A 26,363-nucleotide genomic window follows, 5' to 3' on the forward strand; every position below is an offset into this window, starting at 1 on the left:
TAATCTCCACAGCTGACGTGACGATTGGTTTGCTGCACTGCTGTCTGTGTAGTCAGTGTTGCAACAGTCGACAGATTCCCCTACGGTTAAAATGTTATTGCCTACGGCAACTGACTCTGACGGCTGCGGTTTTCCAGACTGCTTGACGTGAGAAGTCCAGTGCCGAGCCGAACCAGACAGTTCAGAATGGTGGTAGGAGTACTCCTTCTCCAGTACGGCGGTTATCTTTCATCCAAGAGACCATGAATGTGGCAGGGAAAAATGTATGTACTGACATTCTCTTTTTAGACAGACGTGACTGGAATAGGGGTGCGGAGAAATGAAAAGAACATAAACTTGTAGTTAGATGCATAAAGCTATCTAAATTATGTTACGCTCTGTACTGAACGGTTTAAAATCGAAGCGAGTAGTGCACATGCAACGAAGATTGTATTTTGCGAAGTATGTCACACAGAGTGCAATTACCATGTGACTTCATGTCAGGCTCGGGGATGAAATACAATTGAGAAAACCATATTATGGAAGTGTCTCTATCTGTGTTTCAGAAAATGGTTCAAATGGCTCTAAGCACTATGGGACTTGCTGGCCGAAGTGGCCGTGCGGTTCTAGGCGCTGCAGTCTGCGAGACCGCTACGGTCGCAGGTTCGAATCCTGCCTCGGGCATGGATGTGTGTGATGTCCTTAGCTTAGTTAGGTTTAAGCAATTCTAAGTCTAGGGGACTGATGACACCAGATGTTAAGTCTCATAGTGCTTAGAGCCATTTGAACCAATTCTGTGTACCACTGCACTATCCACTAACACAGGAGAAGAAGACGGTCGAAACAACTCCGATGAAGTTGATTCCACAAATGTTCAGTTGGGTTCGTATCCTTGGAAACAGGCATTGATGCTTGTGATTGTATTGGTTACATTATTCCAATTACTATCAGCAGATTCTTACGTTCGTATTTGACTTTAGTTCCGCGATTTTCACGTTTCTTATTCTCTGAGCTGGAATTCTTCCATTAAGTAGATAGTTCCGCGACAGTCACCTGTGAGCTATTCGCTAAGAGCAAAGATAAATATTTTACTATCCCTGTCTACTTCATCGTCTCTTGAATGTGCATGCACCCCCATTACCTCGCATCAGAGATTGTAAACCTGTTCAAATGGTTCAAATGGCTCGGAGCACTATGCGACTCAACTTCTGAGGTCATCAGTCCCCTAGAACTTAGACCTAAGTAAACCTAACTAACCTAAGGACATCACACACATCCATGCCCGAGGCAGGATTCGAACCTGCGACCGTAGCGGTCACGCGGTTCCAGACCGAAGCGCCTTTAACCGCACGGCCACACCGGCCGGCTGTAAACCTGTCGTCTCGTCAGGATGGAAACACGAAGTTTCACGTACCTATTACCCTGCATGTGCCCATCCACAAAAAGTAAGAACATTCGGAAACTCCCGCTTTGCTGCTGTCCACATCTGGAACAACATATCCTACCCTCCGTGCACAAATAAGTGCCATATTGCTGGTAGCGCTCTTGGTATAGACCCAGCTGACTCTAATTTGTGTTTGTTGTTGTACTTGTCATGAATGAATACAGACAGTTCCTTTCTGCGCTATTTTACGGTCACTTCGGAATTTTAGGTTCTGTATTAGGTTAACTTGTAATTACTGAAATATAAAATATGTAGAATCCCTGGATAGATGTAAGAGAAGGCCTGATCTTGACAATTGAAGTAGATGAACATAAAATCGATAATATTCGATATTTTTTAACTTAAAAAGTAGCCCCATAGCTATGTTGTTTTGTGATCAATTCGTAAAATGGCGAAACTCAGTCTATTTGCCGATGCTGGTGTCCATCACGCACGCTTGTTACGTATGTATCTCCTTGGAATAGTAGTACTTTCGCGATAGTTAAATAAACAGTAGGAACGGGTGCATCGAAGGCAGACAATCAACGCCTTTACAAGTGACAGATCTGCTTGATCTCGAGCCTCTGCGAGCGGAATTGCAAATCAGGACAAGCGGACGCCCGGCCAGCGGCGAAGTGCCGCTTGTTGAGCTGCGATGAGGCGCTGTGCCGTGTTGTTCCAGCTCTCAGCTCGCGGCCCTCCTCACCCACGCGTCTCGTTGCCCCGGCTACGGCTACGGCTACGGCTACGGCTACGGCTACGGCTACGGCTTTCTCGCTAAGCGTTCTTACGAAGGCTTCTGTGCCGAGGCGATGACCTCCTGTTTTCTTACCGTGGAAGCGTTCCTTCTGGAGCATGTAATTAACAATCCAGAATACTTGAGTATTATCTAAAGATGTAAGGCTAAGGAGAAATTCCCCGGTCCAGAATCTAGATTGCGTTGATTAGATTACATTAGATAAGATTAATTATTCATTCCATAGACCCATATAAGAGGGAATCATCCTGGGTGTGGAACATGTCACATCAACACATTACAAAAACTTGACTTTCATTGATTTTAATGATCCTCAGTCAATAAACAGTAAAATTATGTACGTGAGTTAAATTTAAACTTCTAATATTTACCGGTTTAATACTTACATCGCCTTTCATTTAATCCTTCATTCAGACATTTGCCAGTTTCTTGGCTATTACAACCAAGTATTGTTAAAAATTAAAGTAAGTTATTCATTTAAGTGATCCTCAGTTAAGAACAGTCAGATTATGTACAAGATTTAAAATTAAACTTCCACTATTTACAGACTTAAGGCTTACATCTGCTTTCCATACATCCATCACTCACACAGTAGGTAGTTACTTGGCTGTTACAAACCAAGTATTGTCAAAAATTAAGGTATAATAAATTTTCATTAAAATGGTCTACTGCACTTGTTGAAAAACTCATGGATGGAATAGAAGGAGTTGGCCACCAAAAATTCTTTTAAATTATGTTTAAATTGTGCCTTGTCTGAAACTAAAGTCTTAATGGTTGCTGGTAACTTATTGAAAATATGCGTTGCTGAATACTGGACTCGTTTCTGGGCAAGAGTAAGTGATTTTAAATCTTTATGTATATTGTTCTTATTCCTAATATTGACACTGTGTACTAAGCAGTTAGTTGGAAAAAGAGATGTATTATTTACAACAAACTCCATTAAGGAATAAATATACTGAGAAGCTGTGGTTAATATGCCCAATTCTTTGAATAGGTTTCGACATGATGTTCTTGGATTTACACTACTCATTACTCTTATTATACGCTTCTGTACTCTAAAAATTTTTTCTCTGCTTGTGGAGTTACCCCAAAATAGGATACCATATGACATAATGGAGTGAAAATAAGCAAAACATGCCAGTTTTTTCATATTTATATCTCTTATGTCTGACATCATTCGCATTGCAAACACTGACTTGTTTAGGCGCTTTTTCATATCATATTGATATCACCAAAACTTTGTTTCTGTTTTGTTGCCACACTTGCGCAACAATCTACATCTATTTTTACATGTATTCTCAGCAAAAAAATGAAATGATGGTATGGCATTGCTTGCCAGGAGGCCCCAACCGGGGAAGTTCGGCCGCTAAGTGCGAGTCTTATTTCAGTTGACGCCACATAGGGCGACTCGTGTGCCGGTGATGAGGATGCAGTGATGAAGAGGACGACACAGCACCCAGTCCACCAGCGGAGAAAATTTCCAACCCGACCGGGAATCGAACCCTGGTGCGGTGCATGGGAGGCAAGCACGTTACCACTTTTTTTTCATTTTTTTCGGTATTGTTCGTTGCGTTTGGTCTGGACGAACGTCAAAAGACATCCGTTCAAGTTGATCGTTGATTCCTTTACTCAGTTTTTTCTTACAGAGGGCGAGCAGCCCTCTGACCGAACACGCTGAGCTACCGTGCCGGCGCACAGCTAAGCAGGCTAACCTCTTCTCACCAATGCCTGGCGGAAGGCCAATCGCAACACCTTCAAACTGCAAGGGCGTGCTGAAAAGTTATGCCTCCGAATTTTTAATGTAAAAACTCTTAAAACAAATAAAAGAAGCGTTATTAATATTCTACAGATTTATTCTTCATGCTTATACGTTTACACCCCTCTTCAGCTAGAGGGCTCCGAAGTGTACCATGTACCATGCCAGTGTGTAACGTAACTATGGAGGCGCGTGGGAAACAGCGTGCTGTAATCGAATTTCGATTCCAAGAGTTCTTCTACAAATAAAGCACCCTCTCTTTCATCATGACAACGCCAGATCACACACAAGCGCTGCGACATCTCCAAAAATCCGGCGCCTTGGGTTCAACATTATCGATCATCCTCCATACAGTCCCGACTTAGCCCCACCCGATTTTCATTTGTTTCCAAAACTCGAAAAACATCTTCGAGGTCTCCACTTTGATAATGATGATGTGGTGCAGGCAGAGGTGAAGTTGTCGCTCCGTCAACAATGTTAAACATTCTACAGTGACGGTATCAACAAAATGGTCTCTCGTTGGGAGAAATGTGTTCGTCGCCAGGGTGACTATGCTGAGAAATATATGCGCGGACACGAAGAGTAAAGATGTAGTATGTTAATAACGTTTATTTTGTTTAAAAAGCTTAATAGTTTTCAGATAAAAATTCGGAGGTATTACTTTTCAGCACGTCCTCCCTCGTATGTCATTGCGGTTCCACTCTCGATCAGCGGGCGCCGAAAACCAACGCTTTAATCATACCGTGCGAGCTCCGATTTCTCTTTTTCAATTACAATGATCATTTCTACTTGATTAGGTTGGCGTCAGCAAAATATTTCCGAATAGCGAGGAGAGATTTGGTGATTGGAATTTCATGAAAAGGTCTCGCCGCAACAAAACACGCATTTGTTTTAATGATTGCCACCCCAAATTGCATATCATATCCATGATACTCTCCTCCTTTTTCGTACTAATAAGAAACGAGCTGCCCTTCTTTTAACTTTTTCGGTGTCTTTCGTCAATCCTGTCTGGCACGGATCCCGCACCTTGCGGTAATAATTCGTAAGAGCATGGATTTAGTAGACCTGTTGCATCGTCTAAGACTTCTGCCAATAAAATGCAGTCTTTGGTTTGCTTTTCCCACGAGATTATCTATGTGATCGTTCCAGTTTAAGTTGTTCGTAATCGTAATGCATAGGTATTTAGTTGAATTGACAGCCTTTAGATTTATGTGATTTATCATGTAAACGAAATTTAAAGCGTTCCTTTTAGCATTCGTGTTAATAACCTCACATTTTTTGGAACATACAGATATCTTGCCTGAATCATTTTACAATTGGTTTTGATCTTCTGATAACTTTACTAGCCTGGAAAGGAAACATCGTCTAACAGGGCTGCTCAGATTCTGTCGTAAATCATTTAAATAGATGAGGAGCAACACAGAACCTGTAACACTTCCTCGAGGAACTCCAGATATCGCTTCTGTTTTACTCGATAATTTCATGTCAATGAGTTATTCACCCGTTTTAGAAAAGTTAATTATACCTGTGCCTCAAGTGAGGTTCCCATTCCCATCTTGCGCTGCTTTATAGTTTTGTTCATAGTGATTCTTAAATTGTCGTCAAAATGGTTAATCGCAAACCGAAATTCATCCCAAGTCAGTGAAATACTCCATATTAAATTCGACTGAGTACGAAATGGGTGGCTGAACTCATAACTGGCTGAATTTGTGTTAATCTACGAAAAAGGCGATCCAAAACTATTAGCCCTGGCGAAAATATCGAGCGTATGAACAATGTGTAAGGTGCAGTCAAATAAAACGAGACAGATGGAAAATAATTAAGTAGACTATTTATTTTTTCATTAATATAGTACATTTATCACTTTGTGAGAAATCCCGTGGAGAGAGTTTGGAACAGTATGTGGGACATCTAAGGGCTTACCAGCGAGACTTCTGCAGCGTAGCCGAAACAGCCTTGACATCTTGTGGGCGGGCATTATCCTGCGACAGAATGATGCTGACCGTGAACGTTCCTGCGCGTTTCTACTTCATGACGTGGTTCAGTGTTTGCAAGGTGTACCACGTACCGCTGTGCGTTAATTGGGGCGGCGAGTTCTAGAAAGTCAATGAGCAACGGGTGCTTGCACTCGAAGAAAAAGGTCACCATGAGTTTTCTGAGCTGGTGTGCCTGTTGGTTTGATTATACTGTAGAAGTTTCGCTGGGAAACCCTTACACGGGCTCCATACAGTCCGGATACCACACCATGCGATTTTCAAATTTTTGGAGTTGTGAAAAAAGATCTTCGTGGTCGTTGATTTGCTTCGGATGAAGAGGTGCACGCCTGGGTTCGTAACGGCCCTAATAAATTCATATGTGTTACCTGTGGGATCGGAGACTTAGTACTGCTCGAGTGACGAACATAATGAGTAGCGCAGTGGCAAACAGGCTAAACAGGAAAGAAAAAGCCTTGCGCAGTGCAGTGCGAGGACGTGTGACTATTCTAAGCAGCTCACGCTTCACTTAAAGCGCAATGCGACGAAACAAATAATAAAGAAAAAATGAAATTCTTTCGTGAAGTGACGGTGATGGAATTTGAACTTGCAAAGTACTTAAATGGAAACAAGCCCTTCAAACACTGTATTGCAAAAACTGAAACTCATTGTTTAATTATTACAATCATCTTCACAAAAATTATCTTTTATAAAAATATTAATCTGTGAAGTGATTAATTACTGAAAATGGTAAAGGAGTGGTAAAATCTATGACCTCAGAGTGCAAGTCATGTGAATTGATAAACTTTACTTACTTTCGTCTGAACAATGATCTAACTAACCCAAACCAATAAAAAAAACACTCAAACATTCCGTTTCTCCACCATCCCAATTACGTGCAAGCCAGCAACCTAGCAGCAAAATTTGTCCAGTTAATCCTTACCAAATCGTATACCAAAGTTCATCATCATCTGTATCTCCTCTGTGCTCTGCAAGGTATTTCCATCTGCCCAGTAGCATAGCCAACACCAGACTCTCACTAGCTACGCTTAGGATGCCTACTGCAACGACAGTGCTACTGAGAACCAAACATCACATCTCTTGTACTCAGAACCTGTGTGGCTCAACATATTGACTGTTGAAAACTACTGTTTGAATAATGTCTACACAAAAATATGACACATAGAATGAAAATATAAAACTCACATCACTTTATTTGGATACCAAAAATAAACTAAAAACTTTTCAAGCTACAGTACTCAAGCGCCCATGTTGAAAACCGTTAATCCGGTAAAAAGCAGCCTCGAATGCTATTGCGGAGCCCCAACAAAGTCCTCACAACTCAGCTTGTGAATGAACCAGTTCTAAATAAGATCGAGAAAGAGTTTCCTCAGTTCAACTGAACCACTCTTAACGTCACCTGCAAATCGCCGAATACAGGTTTGGCGTAACTCACTATCACAGAGGTACTGGAACAAGGCTAAAGAAGAGCTTGCTAAAGGATGTCACCTCCCATATAAAACATGGAAAGTCCTTAACAGGCTGAGAACTGGTGTATCACGATGCAAAGTCGATTTCAAGAAATGGGGTTTCCCTCCAGGAGATGAACTATGCGAATGTGGCGAACAGCAAGATCATCAACACCTGCTCAACTGTAGAAACCTCCCAGCCCCATGCCCGATGGACGATCTGGCTATCGCCAATGATACAGCCGTTCAAACGGCGGAATTGTGGATGTCATGTGGAATTTAATCATGAACTTATACTGTTTGTAAATTGATGTCATATGGAATATAATCATGTACTTATACTGTTTGTAAATTGCTATCTATCGGCTATACAGGGTGGTCCATTGCTAGTGACCGGTCCAAATATCTCACGAAATAATCATCAAACGAAAAAACTAATAAGAACGAAACTCGTCTAGCTTTAATGGGGAAACCAGATGGCGGTATAGTTGGCCTGCTAGATGGCGTATATCAACTGCGTTTTTTAAAATAGGAACCCCCATCTTTTATTACATATTCGTGTAGTACGTAAAGAAATATGAATGTTTCAGTCGGAACAATTTTTTTCGGTTTGTGATAGTTGGCTCTGTAATAGTGACAAACGTATAAGTACGTGGTATCATTTAACATTCCGCCACTGCGGACGGTATTTGCTTCGTGATGCAAAATTACCCGTGTTAAAATGGATCTTTTACCAACTGCGGAAAAGGTCGATATCGTGTTGATGTATGGCTATTGCGATCATAATGCCCAAGGGGCGTGTGCTATGTATGCTGCTCGGTATCCTGGACGACATCATCCAAGTGTCCGGACCGTTCACCGGATAGTTACGTCATTTAAGGAAACAGTTAGTGTTCAGCCACATGTGAAACGTCAACCACGACCTGCAACAAATGATGATGCCCAAGTAGGTGTTTTAGCTACTGTCGCGGCTAATCCGCACATCAGTAGTAGACAAACTGGGCGAGAATCTGGAATGTCAAAACGACTATGTTGAGAATGCTACATCAACATCGATTGCATGCGTACCATATTTCTATGCATCACATGTTGCATGGCGACCACTTTGAACGTCGTGTACAGTTCTGCCACTGGGCACAAGAGAAATTGCGGGACGATGACAGATTTTTTGCACGCGTTCTATTTAGCGACGAAGCGTCATTCACCAACAGCGTTAACGTAAACCGGCATATTATGCACTATTGGGCAACGGAAAATCCACGATGGCTGCGACAAGTGGAACATCTGCGACCTTGGCGGGTTAATGTATAGTGTGGCATTATGGGAGGAAGGATAACAGGCCCACATTTTATCGATGGCAATCTAAATGGTGGAACGTATGCTGATTTGCTACGTAATGTTCTACCGATGTTACTACAAGATGTTTCACTGCATGACAGAATGGCGATGTACTTCCAACATGATGGATGTCCAGCACATAGCTCGCGTGCGGTTGAAGCGGTACTGAATAGCATATTTCATGACAGGTGGATTGGTCGTCGAAACACCATACCATGGCCCGCACGTTCACCGGATCTGACGTCGCGGATTTCTTTCTGTGGGCAAAGTTGAAGGATATTTGCTATCGTCATCCACTGACAACGCCTGACAACATGCATCGGCACGTTGTCAATGCATGTGCGAACATTACGGAAGGCAAACTATTCGCTGTTGAGAGGAATGTCGTTACACGTACTGCCAAATGCATTGACGTTGACGGACATCATTTTGAGCATTTATTGCATTAATGTGGTATTTACAGGTAATCACGCTGTAACAGCATGCCGAAATACATTGTTCAAACGTACCTACGTTCTGTATTTTAATTTAAAAAACCTACCTGTTACTAACTGTTGGTCTAAAATTGTGAGCCATATCATATGTTTGTGACTACTACAGCGCCATCTGTCACAAAGCGAAAAAAGTGGTTCCACTAAAACATTCATATTTCTTTACATACTACACTAATATGTAATAAAAATGGGAACGCCTATTTTTAAAAAAAAAAAAAAAAAAACGCAGTTGATATCCGTTTGAGCTATGGCAGCGCCATCTAGCGGGCCAACCATAGCGCCATCTGGTTTCCCCCTTCAAGCTAGACAAGTTTTGTTCTTTGTAGTCGGGAGGACGACGGTTCAATCCCGTCTCCGGCCATCCTGATTTAGGTTTTCCGTGATTTCCCTAAATCGTTTCAGGCAAATGCCGGGATGGTTCCTTTGAAAGGGCACGGCCGATTTCCTTCCCAATCCTTTCCTAACCCGAGCTTGCGCTCCGTCTCTAATGACCTCGTTGTCGACGGGACGTTAAACACTAACCACCACCACCACCTTCTTTGTAGTTTTTTCGTTTGACCCTGAAACGTCCCCTTTGAAAAATTATACATGACTGTGTTTAAACTGACAGACAATATTTTTAGCGCAACGCAATCTGACTTCAATAATCCCTACAAAAGAATGGCCCTGACTAACATTAACCTATACCTTTCACAAATCACTTACCTCACAAAAATCTTCGTTACTCGAACTACTGCAATACAGCGAGCGCCACTACTGCCAGCTAAATAAAAGATTCAAACTACTGAAGGCACTAACTACTGATAGGCATAGTTAGCAAATGAAAGATTTTGATAGAGAACAAACAATGTATTTACCTCAATAGTGTTCAAAGGTCATAATGTATATAGCAGTTCATGATATCCAGTGTTACAAATTTCAAAACTCCGCCATCTCTCTCCCCACATCCACCACTGCTGGCGGCTCACCTCCAACTGCGCAACGCTACGCGCTGTTAACATCCAGCTGCCGCTGCCCAACACTACAATGGCAGACAACAATGCAAACTAGCCACAGACTGCACAAGGCACAGCCAGTGACTTTCATACAGAGCGCTACCTGGCGTTACCAATAAGAAAACCTAAACAGCCTACTTACAACTCTTCTTTCGTGAGATATTTGGCCCGGTCACGACCAACGGAGCGCGCTGTATATGTATATGTATGTTATGTTCTGGACTCGAGTAAATAAATAAAACCTCTGACTGGATATCTGCCAACAAACAAGTGTGCACTGAGTGTGTTTGTGCGCATCAACAGAAATGACTCTTAGTAACAGTTACGGCGGTCAATAAAACGTTTCGCTATTTTGCTGAAAATTAGCGGACTTATCAGCTGAGCTCCGCGCCTGCGCCTCCACGCGGATAACTCAGTTTCCGCAACCTAATCGGTGCGTCGGGCCAGAGGAAGCGGAGCGCAGGCTTAACGAGTCTCTGAGGGAGGCGCCGCCCTCCGCGGGATGAGCGAAGCCTCGGCGGGCGGGCCGCGGCCAGCCCCGCTTCCGCTGCCTGTCCCCGCTCCCTGTGGAACGCTAACGTCACCCCACCGCCTCCTGTCCCCACACGGCATTCCCCCGGTACCAGTTCTCGTGCTGCAAATCCCCCCCTCTGCTTTTTCCTCTGCAGCATTTTTTAAAAATAAAAATGCATTCAACAACAAACTACTGCAACTCCAAAAAAGAATACTCCTGACAAAGGGAAATACAAAAAGTGTGTCATCACGGATAATCCCGGAAGACTGGTCAACTGAGTCGTCTAACTGGGTTTAAAAATTGCAGACAGGGACTGATTTTTCTTTCTTTTTGAGTCATCAGTCTTCTGAATGATTTTCTGCGGCCCGTCACGAGCTCCTCTCCTGTGCCATCCTGTTCATCTCAGAACAGCACTTGCAACCTACGTCCTCAATTATTTACTGGATGTATGCCTGTCTCTGTTACCCTCTACAGTCCTTAGCCTCTATATCTCCCTCTAGTACTTTGGAAGTTATTCCGTGATGTCTTAACAGATGTCCTATCGTCCTGACCCTTCTTCTTGTCAGTGTATTCCATGTATTCCTTTCCTCGCCGATTCTGCGGAGAACCTCCTCATTCCTTACTTTATCAGTCCACCTAATTTTCAACATTCTTCTGTAGCAGCACATCTCATGTGCGTCGACTCTCTTATTCTGATATCAGTCATGATATACTGAAGAACCAAAGAAACTGGTACACCTGTCTAATATCGTGTAGAGTCGCATACTTCACGGAATTTATTCTCACTGCTGCTGAATATTCCATCCCTCGTACTTCCTCTTCTCCACGTCGAGTCACAGTCCCCTGGTGGACTACAGCATGCACCGACGCTATTCGTGCTCGGCGACGTGCTTTACGCACCTTCCAACGCCGCCCTACGATGGCGAACTCTATCAGTTACAAACGACTCCGTGCAAAATGTCGTCGTGTTATCAAAGAAAGCAAAAAGGCTTGCTGGGTGGCTTTCACCAGCTCATTCAACAGTTTTACTCCTTCTTCGGTTGTCTGGGGTGGCCTGCGCCGGCTATCTGGCACCAAGGTCCACTCCCCAATTTCTGGCCTGACTGTGGCGAATGAAGTCCTTGTGGATCCTGAGGACGTCTCAAATGCCTTCGGCCGATTTTCCGCGGAGGTTTCGAGCTCTGCTCATTACCACCGTGCCTTCCTCCCCAGAAAACAAGCAGAGGAGGCACGGCCACCTTCTTTCCAGTCTTTGAATCGTGAAAGTTACAATGCCACCTACACCGTGCGGGAACTCGAAAGTGCACTCGCCCGGTCCCAATCCTCTGCTCCGGGGCCCGATGGTATCCATATTCAGAAGCTGAAGAACCTTTCTCCTGCAGGTAAAGGCTTTCCTCTTCGCTCCTATAATCGCATCTGGACTGAAGGTCATGTTCCCACACGCTGGCGTGAAGCAATTGTTGTTCCCGTACCCAAACCAGGAAAGGACAAACACCTTGCTTCCAGTTATAGCCCCATCTCCCTAACAAGCTGCGTCTGCTCCTTGAATCTCGACGCCTCCCTACCAATGTCCAATGTGGCTTTCGTAGGCGCCGCTCTGCTGTTGACCACCTAGTTACCTTGTCGACCTTCATTATGAACAACTTTTTGCGTAAGCGCCAGACCGTGGCTGTGTTCTTCGATTTGTAGAAGACTTACGACATCTGTTGGAGGGCGGGCATTCTCCGCACCATGCACACTTGGGGCCTTCGCAGTCGCCTCCCTCTTTTTATTAATGCATTTTTAATGGATCGAATGTTCAGGGTACGTGTGGGTTCTGTTTTGTCAGATGCCTTTCGCCAGGAGAATGGGGTACCCCAGGGCTCCGTTTTGAGCGTGGCCCTTTTTGCCATAGCTATCAATCCAATAATGGATTGCCTTCCAGCTGACGTTTCAGGCTCCCTTTTAGTGGACGACTTTACGATCTACTGCAGCGCTCAGAGAACATTTCTCAAGGAGCGCTGTCTTCAGCGTTGTCTAGACCGTCTATATTCCTGGAGTGTCACTAACGGTTTCCGTTTTTCTGGTGAGAAAACGGTCTGCATGAACAAACATTTTCTTCCACCATCCTTAAATCTCGGTCCCGTTGCTCTCCCATTCGCGGAGACAACAAACTTTTAGGTCTTACATTTGACAGGAAACTTTGCTGATCTCCACATGTGTGTTACTTGGTTGCTCGTTGTACCCGTTCCCTAAATGTCCTCCGTGTTCTCATCGGGGTGCAGATCGAATGGTCCCGCTTCGCTTATATCGGTCCATTGTCCGATCAAAGCTGGATTATGGGAGCTTTGTCTACTCTTCTGACCGGCCGTCCGTCTTATGCCGACTAAACTCTGTCCACCATCGGGGGTTACGTCTGGCGACTGGCGACTGGAGCATTCTACACCAGCTCTGTTGAGAGTCTGTATGCCGAAGCTGCCGAATTACCGCTAAACTACCGGCGCGATATGTTGCTTTGTCGGTACGCCTGCCGACTGATATCAATGCCCGACCACCCGTCATATTTCTCCTTCTTTGACGACTCTCTCGACCGCCAATACGGGCTGTATGTCTCTGCCCTGTTACCTCCTGGAGTTCGCCTTCGTCGCCTGCTTCAGCAACTTGATTTTACCCTCCTTACGACTTTTCCAGTGGGTGAGAGCCCGACGCCACCTTGGCCCCAGCCTCAGGTTCGCGTTCACCTTAGCTCACTCCCAAAGGAGAGGACCGAGGATTCGATATACCGCTCGCGGTTTGTCGAACTTCGTTCGAGGCTCGCTAATAACGTCTTTATTTACACAGATGGCTCCAAGACTACTGCTGGCGTCGGATGTGCCTTTGTCGTTCGGGATGATACCTTTCAATACCGGCTCCTTGACCAATGTTCAAGCTTTACAGCTGAGCTTTTTGCTCTCTATCAGGCTGTTCAGTATATCCGCCGCCATCGTCAGTCTTCCTATGCCATCTGTTCTGATTCTTTGACCGCCATTCAGAGTCTCCGTGACCCATACTCGGACCACCCTCTCGTGCAACGAATTCGACGGTCCCTTCAGTCGCTAGCTGATACCGGCGCTCGTGTCTTTTTTTGTGGATTCCTGACCACGTTGGTGTGCCTGGGCACGAAGCTGCTGATGCTGCGGCTAAGGCTGCTGTCCTCCTGCCTCGGACAGCTTCCTTTTGTGTCCCATCAACTGATGTTAGTGGGGTTCTTTGTCGGCGCGTTTCATCATTGTGGCATGATGCTTGGTTCTCTCTCCATGAAAATAAGCTAAGGGCCATCAAACCGATCCCGACGGCTTGGACGACCTCCTCACGCCCTTCCCGGAGAGAGGAGGTCATTTTGGCCAGGTTGCGGATTGGGCATTGCCGATTTAGACACTTCTACCTGTTGCCCCGTGACCCCGCCCCGCAGTGCCCCTGTGGTCATCCATTGACGGTGCGCCATATTTTATTGTCCTGTCCCCGTTTTGGTCACTCTCGTGTTGTCCTGTGTCTGCCGTCTACCTTACAGGAACTTTTAGCTGATGACGCGTCTGCGTCTTTGTAAGTACTTTCTGCTGTTGCCCCCTTGCGTTTTTCTACGTTATTAGTGCACTAACGTTTGTGACTGGGCGCTAATGACCTTAGTAAAAAGGGTCCCCAAGAACACGCAGAAATGCCGCAACACGACGTGGCATGAACTCGACTAATGTCTGAAGTAGTACTGAAGGGAACTGATACCATGAACCCTGCTCGGCTCTCCATAAATCAGTAAGAATAGGACGGGGTGGAGATCTCTTCTGAACAGCACGTTCCAACGTATCCCAGATATGCTCATTAATGTGCATGTCTGGGGAATTTGGTGGCCAGCGGAAGTGTTTATACTCAAAAGAATGTTCCTGGAGCCACTCTGTTGCAATTCTGGACTTGTGGGGTGTCACATTGTCCTGTTAGAACTGCTCAACACCGTCGGAATGCACAATGGACATGAATAGATGCAGGTGATCAGACTGGTTACTTACGTACGTGTCACTTATCAGAGTCGTTTTAAGACGTATCAGGGTCCCATATGACCCCAACTACACGCACCCTACACCATTACAAAACCTCCACCAGCTTGAACAGTCCCCTGCTGAGACGCAGGGTCCATGGATTCATGAGGTTGTCTTCATACCCATACATGTCCATCCCCTCGATACGATTTGAATCGAGACTCGGCCGACCAGACAACGTGTTTCCAGTCATCAACAGTCCAATGTCGGTGTTGACAGGCCCAGGTGAGTCGTCAAGCTTTGTGTCGTGCAGTCATCAGGGGTACAAAAGGGGGCCTTCGGCTCCGAAAGCCCATATCGATGATGTTTCGTTGAATGGTTCGCACGCTGACACTTGTTGAGGGCCCAGCATTAAAATCTGTAGCAATTTGCGGAAGGGCTGTACTTCTGTCACGCTGAACGGTTCTCTTCAGTTGCCGTTGGTCTCGTTCTTGGAGTATCGTTTTCAGGCCGCAGCGATGTCGCAGATTTTATGTTTTACCTGATTTCTGATATTCACGGAACATTCGCAAAGTGGTCTTACTGGAAAATCCCCACTTCATCGCTACTTCGGAGATGCTGTGTCCCGTCTCTCGTGCGCGGACTATAACACCATGTTCAAACTGCTTAAATCTTGATAACCTGCCATTGTAGCAGCAGTAACCGATCTAACAACCGCGCCAGACACTTATCCTATGTAGGTGTTGCCGACAGCAACACGTATTCTGCCAATTTACATATGTTTTTATTTGAATACGCATGCCTATACCAGTTTCTTTGGCGCTTCAATGTACTTAAAAATATTGGATAAAGTTTGAAGTTTGGGTGACGTGCAACAGAATTAAAAGGTAGCTTTCTCGAAACCCCGTAAATCCCTCCAATTATGACTTGTAAGTTTGAAAGTTTGGCTAAAAGGTGCCTACAAGATTCCTCTGTAATGGTGCAAAACCGTGGATCCCTGCGACGTCACCCTCAGGCTTGGCGAAGGGTCAAACACCGAGGTGTCAAGACATGCGAAAAAAAAATTACACAGCACAGATGCTCATGTTAGGTGGTATGTGGTCTAATGCTGCCATATTGGCACCAAATTTCACCACAATTCTTCCCAACGCCAATGTGGACGTACCACACCACTTCGAGAAGGTCGTCACAGACGCTCTTCCCCACATTTCACCCCTTCTTTTGCCGTTTCTGCAGTGAAGGCCAGAAGTGCGACACCCAACTTTTAAAATAAGCGGTTTTCTTGTGAATGGTGGAGGAAAACATTTTAGTCACACCGCTGCTTCGAATCGACACGCAAAGGGCTAGGTGGAGGCATAAAGGGCGTCAGTGAAACGACCCCTTTTCCTCGGGCGTTGATTCCCATACATTTCGCTGACGAAAACGACAGTTTCCAGTGTAATGAGAAACAGGAAGATGTTCTTGACAACCTTTAACAGTGCCGACACCTTCGGACGTTTCAATCCTCCTCTAAAGACATTGTGGGGCTGCATCATCATTGAATGTGATCGGAGCCCTTTGGAGTGCAGTGCAAATCGTAGAGAGTATTTCACCGCAACGGTTTCTTTTAACTGTCGATTTTCTCGACAACGGCTGAGAAGTGCATCTTGGTGCTTTGCCACATTACACCTCTGGCCATGAGCTTCTATTACGCGCAGTATGAATCGAATCTGAATTTCACAATTGGCGGCCTCCCCTTGTTAGTGACAGAAAGTAGGCAAACCTCATAAAGAGGTTCTGAGGGGGTTGCGTAACTGTCAGGCGCTACAGCAGCTGGCCGGTTAAATTGGTGTCGAAGTTTATGACAGGTACATTTGCAACGTGCTCAAGAAAGCTGCATGGGTCGCACTGAGGGTGTTGCGGAACTGGGGGTCTCAGACGAACCCTTTGCCGTTTCATCCCCGTACATGTTAATGTTGTACTCCCACGTGTTCACGCCGCAGGAGTGTGGAAAATAGAAGGGTTGAAAAAGCATAAGTACCCACTGCTGCTTCGGATCACGTTCTGATTTCGTTGAATGATCCTGAACGGTCGCTAGTGGTTCCATCCTGTACACAAGAGCAAAAATTGTAGTCGCGCTGTACTCCAAAGTGCTGCGATCTCATTTAGTGAGGATGCAACCTCACAATGTCTTTAGAGAAGGGTTCAAACGTCAGAGAGTGTCACCAATGCCAAATACTATCAAGATCATCTTCCTGCTGCTTATCACACGGAAAACTATCGCTTTAGACCGCAAAAAATGGACTATCAGACCAATTGTGTGATTGGATTGAGGAGTTCCTAGATAACAGGACGCAGCATGTCATTCTCAATGGAGAGAAGTCTTCCGAAGCAAGAGTGATTTAAGGTGTGCCGCAGGGGAGTGTCATAGGACCGTTGCTATTCACAATATACATAAATGACCTTGTGGATGACATCGGAAGTTCACTGAGGCTTTTTGGGGATGATGCTGTGGTGTATCGAGAGGTTGTAACAATGGAAAATTGTACTGAAATGCAGGAGGATCTGCAGCGAATTGACGCATGGTGCAGGGAATGGCAATTGAATCTCAATGTAGACAAGTGTAATGTGTTGCGAATACACAGAAAGATAGATCCTTTATCATTTAGCTACAAAACAGCAGGTCAGCAACTGGAAGCAGTTAATACCATAAATTATCTGGGAGTATGCATTAGGAGTGATTTAAAATGGAACGATCATATAATGTTGATCGTCGGTAAAGCAGATGCCAGACTGAGATTCATTGGAAGAATCCTAAGGAAATGCAATCCGAAAACAAAGGAAGTAGGTTACAGTACGCTAGTTCGCCCACTGCTTGAATACTGCTCAGCAGTGTGGGATCCGTACCAGATAGGGTTGATAGAAGATATAGAGAAGATCCAACGGAGAGCAGCGCGCTTCGTTACAGGATCATTTAGTAATCGCGAAAGCGTTACGGAAATGATAGATAAACTCCAGTGGAAGACTCTGCAGGAGAGACGCTCAGTAGCTCGGTACGGGCTTTTGTCAAAGTTTCGAGAACATACCTTCACCGAAGAGTCAAGCAGTACATTGCTCCGTCCTACGTATGTCTCGCGAAGAGACCATGAGGATAAAATCAGAGAGATTAGAGCCCACACAGAGGCATACCGACAATCCTTCTTTCCACGAACAATACGAGACTGGAATGGAAGGGAGAACCGATAGAGGTACTCAAGGTACCCTCCGCCACACACCGTCAGGTGGCTTGCGGAGTATGGATGTAGATGTAGATATGTGAGGAAATCAGCACCTCAAGGAAAAGGGTGAGTTCATTGACGTCCTTTATGCCACTACCTGAGACCTTCTCGTGTCGATTCTGAGCGGCGATGTGTCTGAAATGTTCTCCTTGGCGACCCATAAGAATATCGCTTGATTTCAACGCTGGATGTCGCGGATCTGACCTCCTCAGCAGAGACGTCAAAAGAAGGTGTGAAATGTGGGGAAGAGCGGCTGTGACTACATTCTCATCGTGTGGTACGCCCACATTGGCTTTGGGAAGAATTTTAGTGAAATTTGGTGCCGATGTGGTATCATTAAACGACATTACAGCTCACATCAGCTTCTGAGCTCTGGACTTTTTTTCGCATGTCTCGACACCTTGCCCGAGTGCGACGTCACAGGGTGCCACGATTCAGTGCTGTTACAGAGGAAGGTTGTTGGCATCTTTGAGCTAAACTTCAAACTTACGCATCGCAATGGAAGACAATTGATGGATTTCGAAAAAGTGATCCTTCAATTTTGTTGTACAGTGTAGCATGGCAGCTGTGAGTTACCTACATTGCCTTTTTTCACAAAGTTTCGAATGGCTACTATGCTCACATATTCGTAGCGATGACAGAATGGGTGTTTTACTGTGCTATGTTTTCTTTGCTGCATGCGAACCATAGACGAACACCCTCCGTCAAAAAAGTTCCGGGACTGATTTTCTTCCTGTCGTAAAGCGACGTCAGTGCCCTATGTGGCAGCATGAACTAACGACTATAAACAACCGATGTACGTTCGATCAGACAATTTTGAGCAGGCAGTGCTGAGTAGTGGTCGTGCGATCTTTGTGTGTAAACGTTGATGTATCAAAAATCGCAATCGAACAAATCTCTAAATAAAGTCTTTAAGACATTCTTCGGAATGTTCTGAATAAGAGAAAAGTGTGTGCATAGTTGGTCCCACATACCTCGACGCCCGAACATAAACAATGACGCGTGGATACCTGTCGCGGCTTGACTGAAATGCAAAACGCGGATGATTCTCTTCTGCGTAAAACCATCACAGGTGACGAGACTTGGTCTTATCAACTCGAACCTTCTACATAACGACAAACTACGAAATTCACATAAGGGTAAACGCTTTGACGACGTGAGAAACATTCAAGCTATCGTGATTCGCAAGTTGAACAACATTTCTGACGGTTTCATACGATTGTATGGACGTTGTGTTCATTGTGCTCACTTGTATGGAGAGGGCAGAGACTACGTAGGATACCTGAACCATTTTTTTTTTTTACTTATCTAGGCTCAAAACTTTTTGAATTGATGGGATGTATTTCGATCATTTACTATCAGTTTATTTCATGTTCCATTGAGTACGGAATTGTACATGCACTGATGAGCCAAACATTAAGAAAACTGACCACCGTGACGTTGGATGCCGCCTAATGGCGTTGCGAGCACGTTACGCACTAACAAAAGTATGTAAGTGTAGCTAAAACGGACGGTGGATCACTAGCGACGGTATCGGATGAAAATGGGGAAATCTACTGAGATAAACGGCTTAGACAAAGGACGAATTATTATTACGCAGAGCCTGTGAACGAGTATCTCGAAGACGGCGAAGCTGGTCGAATGTTCTCGTGGTACTGTCGTGACATCTACGGAAAGAGGTAGAAGGAAAGTGAAACTACCACTAGGCGCTAAGTGGTTGGACGACCACTTCTTTTCACAGAACGTGGGGTTTGGAGGCTTGTCTGCTCTGTAAAGTAGGATAGATGGTGATGTGTGCCATCTCCGCCGAAAGAGCACAATACTGGTGCAGGCACAAGTGTTTCGGGCACACAGTCCCTCGTACGTTGTTGAAGACGAAGCTCCGCAACAGATCACCCCCACGTGTTCACATGTTGTGTCAACGACATCGTCAACTACGATTGCAGTACGCATTGAACCATCGGGATTTTTGATAAATGGAAACGTGTCAGCTCTTCGCGTGAATCACATGGCGGCTCTGACCGTGGAGTGCGCAATAGACGAAGGCCGATGGGAGCGGTATTATGCTATAGACGACATCTCCAGCACTTGCATGGGACCTGTGGAAGTAATCGAAGACGCACTGACAGCATCCCTTCATGATTGATGCCTTTCCCGATGCCGATGTCATCTTTTAACAGTATAATTCGACACCGTTCCTCACAAGCGTTTTCTAACCAAACTGCGTGCCAATGGAATATCGCCTCAGTTGTGCGACTGAATTCGTGATTTCCTGACAGAAAGGTCACAGTTCATGGTAATAGACGGAAAGTCATCGAGTAAAACAAAAGTAATATCCGGCTTTCGCCAAGGAAGTGTTATAGGTCTTCTATTGTTCCTGGTCTACATTAACGACGTAGGAGACAATCTGAGTAGCCCTCTTCGATTGGTTGTAGATGATGCTGTCATTTACCGTCTTGTAAAGACATCAGACGACCAAAACGAATTGAAAAACGATGTAGACAGGTTATCTGTGTGGTGCGAAATGTGGCAATTGACACCGAATAACGAAAAGTGTGATGTTACTCGCATGAGTACTAAAAGAAATCCGCTAAATTTCGATTACGCGATAAGTCACACAAACCTGAGGGTTGTAAATTCAACTAAATACTTAGAGATTAAAATTACAAATAACCTAAATTGGAACGATCACATAGATAATTTTGTGGATAGAGCAAACCAAAGACTGCGATTTATTGGCAGAACACTTAGAAGGTGCAACAGGTCTACTAAAGAGTCTGCTTACACCACGCTTGTCCACCCTGTTGAGGAATATTGCTGTGCGGTGTGGGATCCGCATTAGGTGGTACTTACGGATGATATCGAAAAAGTTCAAAGACGGGCAGCTCGTTGTGTATTGCCGCGAAGTAGGAGAAACAGTGCTACAGGCATGATACGTGAATTGGAGTGGCAATAATTAAAACAAAGGCATTTTTCGTTGCGACGGGATCTTCTCATGAAATTTCAATCACCAGTTTTCTCCTCCGACTGCGAAATCATTCTGTTACCACCCACCTACATAGCGAGAAATGATCATCACGATAAAATAAGAGAAATCAGGACTCGCACAGAAAAGTTTAAGTGCTCGTTTCCCCGCGCGCCGTTCGAGAGTGGAACGGTAGAGAGACAGGCTGAAGGTGGTTCATTGAACCCTCTGCCAGACACGTTATTGTGAATAGCAGAGTAATGATGTAGATGCAGAAAATTGTCCGTGTCTCCGAGCCAGAACCGTGCTACAATGGTTTAGGGAGCATGATAGTGAACCCACGCTGCTGTCTCGGCGACCAGATTCGCCTGATGTAAATCCTGGGTCGCTATCGGGCGCCATCATCGCGTACGCAAATCAGCGGCCAGTTATTTCCGCGAATTACAAGACCTGTGCGTAGAGGCCTAATAACGCCGACGTCTACAAACTTACTAACAAACTGTCGGATACCTAATGCCTAGAATCAGTGACTTATTTCGTTCCAAAGACAGTCAAACAAACTATTAAGGAGGTGGTCATAATGGTTTAGCTCATCAGTGTGTAATGGACTACAAAGATGATGCTTTTTAATAGCTACTGACCGTATGTCTGCATGTGCTTTAGCCGCATGTAGTGGGTGGGTACTAATGTCCCAAAGTAGAGCATCAAAAAGAATTTTTAATAAATACTATTAATGCAAGCTGATTTTGTTGACACTTTCGTGACAAGCATTACCATCATCAGATTAAAAATATTTAACAACACTAAGTATCATCTCGTTGTCTTTCCCACTGAAAAGAACCAATATAAAACTATTGGCTTTCCAGCTAGGTCCGTAAGTCGAAATGGAGAGATGTTTCGAGTGTCACTCTTATCATTACTTGCTGAAATATCGAAACACTGTTTTGCTCGAGTTTACATAGGCATGCCACCCGAAGGTCTAGCCCATAGGAGTATCACAGAGTGGGTGTAAAGGGGGGACGGGCAACGCTCCAGCCCTGATGTAGTCATTAGTCATTAGATTCCACCAATCATACCGTCTGGATGGGAAGTATTGCGGCCAATAAAGGGTGCTTGGCAGACCTCACTTAATAATCACCTTCTGTGTTCACGAGGCCTCCTTTATTATGTTGCCCCAAATCCACTGACCTGCACAGCAGTATGGTCAGCTCAAAATTGAGAGCTTCCATCCACACTATGTTCACTGACGGTCGGTTTGTCTTTGTGAAGGCGTACCTGGTGCGCTCCAAGGCACACAGAAGAAAGTAGGGTCGTGTCTGTCCGATGTCAAGCAGTGTGTGTTCATATGGGCTGTTGGAGAAGCCATACGTTTACAGCCGCTCAGGAACCTTGGGGGAGCATATCGCATCTCTAATCTTCTGTGGTGTTGAGAAGCCTGTTTTGACATCGTGTTTCTTCAGCATCCTTGTGGTCTTGGCTGTCGGTGATCCCACGTATGGAAGAACTCCTGTGGACTGCTCTCTCCTGTGTTATTTCGGCACTGCGTGTCTTTTGAATTACCTTCTTGCCTATACAAAGATAACTCATATGCCTTTTCAGCACATATCCAAAAGATGATGGGTGTGACGTCGAATGTCACGTCATTTCAACGACCTCAGCCGACTGAAAACTCAGGTACTTTATATTAATGTTGGCAAATACGTCACACCAACTAAAATTGCTGTGTCGTTCGAACAAGATTCAGCCAGGGCAAAAGTACGAGGCGCGAAGGTGCGACTTCGCGCCAGTGTCATAGAGACTCGCCACTTGCGCGAGTTCCACCAGCGCCACGGGCGCCGCTGAGGATGAAGATATCGAATTCGTCTCGGCCAATTGCCAGCCGAGTACATCCGCCAATGGCCGGACGACAATGGACAGAAGCCTGTTCTGAAGATAGAGCAGCAGCTCTCGCCCACTTGGTTATAGACCGTCGTCCAGGGCTGACTTAGGCAGTGAACGTCGTTTAGTGAAGTCTTAGAAGTGAACAGACTGTTGTTGTAAATTGCATTTGCTATGTACTGTGGAGTTTGCCTACGATTATTTGCACTTGTCCATTGAGAGCCTTTTTTGTATTATATTACAAGCAGAGTTGCCGACTTCATTAATGAACAAATCACATAGATAAGTAAACCTTTTAAACTCGTTTGTGTCATTTTGTTACTAATTTGTTGGAGTGTTTTAGAACCTTCGTTTTCCTGTCCTTTTATCTCACCTTGGGTCATAGCTGTGTAACAGTGGCGGTGAGAAATTGTCTTAGCGATATTCTGCACCAGAAGCCGTTTCACGAACGCATAAACTCGGCCTACCGTAACACCAGTGGCAACTCGGTCTCCCAGCCATAGCGACGACGCTTTCACCAAACTGGCGTCGAGGCTTTACCAAAAGAGTAGTCGGGCTTAAAGAGTAAACAGTGTATAGCAGAGGTTGAATAGCTTATGAGATATTTGTACGAATTCCAAAGCATAATGTGTTACAGGAAAGCATAATTTACAGAGGTGAAACTTTCCATGCATTATACACGATGGTACCGCGAAATAACATCCTTAAATGAAGAAGATACATGCATTTAGTTGTTTCATTTTAATACATAGTCAGTGTATATTAATCGCGAAATATCACGAAACTATGACATTACGTTTTAAATTGAGGAAGTAACTCAATTTGACTCATTTATATCACTCCCTTCGTAGTTTCGGTGATCGAGACTTAATTCTAGATCTCTAACGGTCTGTTCAGAAATTTATCCTACTATGAAGACGTAATCGTTATTATTGCTTTACCTCACCTGTCTTTCATTCCTACTGCCTTTATTATTCTCGTCCATAGCCATATCTTACTTTCGAGATGTGTCGGTTTTACCTTTCAAGCATGTTTATCTTTTCCAGCTATATAGTGACACTTAACTGGGATGTACGTCTTGTCAAAATGTTTATTTTTCGGCTATCTTTGGTTTGCAAACTCTCCGCCAAAGTTATTCTTTCTCTAACGGAATAACATTCTTAATAATCTAGCACTTTTTGATTTCCTGTATTCTGTTTGTTGGAGATCGGAAATTTGCTATTGCTCTTTCTTATGCTTAGTATCCACCATAACATCAGTCAGATATGTAACCGATTATTTTCAAATATGTGCACGTTTCTTTCATTGTTGTGTTTGGTCATCAGTGCAGGGTTTGGCTTACCTTCATCTTAATTATTACAGTTTAAAGGTCCTTATATTCATTACACTAAAAACGACTAAGGACTGTGCTAAAGGTCATCCTTATCTGACCTTTCTCCCAATGATCTACATTTCCTCATAACTCCAATGGTTTCTGTGATCACTCTCTGGCTCTTGTACAGTTTAATATTTATCATCTATTATTCGGCTATAAATTCGTGATTTGCATGTTTTCAAGAGTTATTTTCTTGTAAAACAACCACTCCAAGCTGTTAAAACTTTTTGTCTTAGTACTCTTCAATTAGTTTCGATCCAACACGTCACCTTTTGGCATTTTCTTGAACCGAAGCGATTTGTGTGGAGTTTTAAATTGTATTAAGTATATAAATTATATTAAGTTTATGAACGAATTGAAACATATGAGATACGGCTAAAGAAGAAACTGAGTCTTCTACAACTTCACCTCTTTATGAGATGGTCGGCTTTACTTTCTATAAATGTCGCGGAAAGTCAGAATTTAACACAACAGCATTTCTTTAGGTAACACAGGAGCCTCTCCCTAAATCGATTAATGCAGTGTAAGTCCTTCGAAAACGGCGCGAGCATTTTATTTAAAATCTTTGCCGTGTGTTCTTTTGTCATCATCGGCGGGATGTTAAATCGTTATCGTCCTTATTTTTCCTCTTTTTTCCGTTATGTCTTCAACAGACGTCAGAAACAGGAGCTTCCAACACCGTGGTGAGCTGAGATAGTTCGACTTATTTGCAATATTCTCCAATAGTTGCCCCTGTCCCAGTCGACACCACACTAGCAGATGACAGTCACTGACAACAAGGGAGAATTTTCTGTCTTCACTAATCACAGTTGTGCCTTGTTGATGTCTCCTGTTGCAACCTTCACTGTACCAAAGGAGACTGGCGCGTCGGTGATGAAGTGAAAGCAAAGGCTGGAGGACTGTGCCCCTGCTCGTAGGCCTGTTTCCAGTTAACGGTTCTTGCTGGCTTTAGGTGACACAAATTGTGCAGCATTGATTTTCACTTGATATAATTTGAGTTAGATGCCCGAAGCGGCTGTGTGGTCGTGAATCTGTATTTTGCTCTTGTCTGGAACCCGGACAACTGCCGCTTCAAATGGTTCAAATGCCTCTGAGCACTATGGAACTTACCATCTGAGGTCATCAGTCCCCTAGAACTTAGAACTACTTAAACCAAACTAACCTAAGGACATCACACACATCCATACCCGAGGCAGGATTCGAACCTGCGACGGTAGCGGTCGCGTGGTTCCAGACTGAAGCGCCTAGAACCGCTCGGCCACACCGGCCGGCGGACAACTACCTTGCACCTTTCTTGCAAAACCGTTAATAACACTGATACACGTTTGACACCCGCGCATCCACTAGGCTCTTTATTTATTCCTGAGGAACATACAGCTCTCCGCGGTTCGGCAGCTCGATGTCACAGAAATTCAGGTAACTGACTGTAATGTGATCGATTTTCCCGTCCAGGCACGTCTACAATGTTTGTTAGCCAAATACGAACTACGTATTCAGCAAATGATTGCCTCAGTTTTTATGAGCGCAATTCTTGATTTCTCCTCCTTCCACAGTTGCCCACTACTTGAACGATTGCTTTCATTAGCTTCCATCAGCCTACCAACCGAAATACGTTTCTACTAAGCGTCTTAGGAGGTTACCTTTCACCTCTAAGTGTTCTTCTCGTGTTGTTGTTACCCATCCGCGCTCAGTGGGTTATTCGGAATGCTTCCAAACCGTGAAAGTAAAACTGTGGACGACACATTTACTGGACGAACCCAAAAACGGCTGCAAATTAAACTTGTTTATATCACATATACTATAGATACGGGCCACTGAAGACTATTGACATAACTAATGATGGCTAGAAAATTGAGTATAATCTCAATATATGGCCGGTTTACAAGTATCTCTCATGAAGAACAATATACACTCCTGGAAATTGAAATAAGAACACCGTGAATTCATTGTCCCAGGAAGGGGAAACTTTATTGACACATTCCTGGGGTCAGATACATCACATGATCACACTGACAGAACCACAGGCACATAGACACAGGCAACAGAGCATGCACAATGTCGGCACTAGTACAGTGTATATCCACCTTTCGCAGCAATTCAGGCTGCTATTCTCCCATGGAGACGATCGTAGAGATGCTGGATGTAGTCCTGTGGAACGGCTTGCCATGCCATTTCCACCTGGCGCCTCAGTTGGACCAGCG

General features: G+C 44.5%; 1 protein-coding gene across 7 annotated transcripts in view; it reads left to right on the plus strand.

Annotated features, from left to right (window-relative positions):
- The window catches only part of LOC124612901 (glutamate-gated chloride channel), a 707,093-nt gene that overhangs the window by 431,345 nt on the left and 249,385 nt on the right, over nt 1–26,363 (plus strand). The gene's annotated exons all lie outside the window — the stretch shown is intronic.

This window comes from Schistocerca americana, chromosome 1, assembly GCF_021461395.2.
Source record: "Schistocerca americana isolate TAMUIC-IGC-003095 chromosome 1, iqSchAmer2.1, whole genome shotgun sequence".
Taxonomy (NCBI): domain Eukaryota; kingdom Metazoa; phylum Arthropoda; class Insecta; order Orthoptera; family Acrididae; genus Schistocerca; species Schistocerca americana.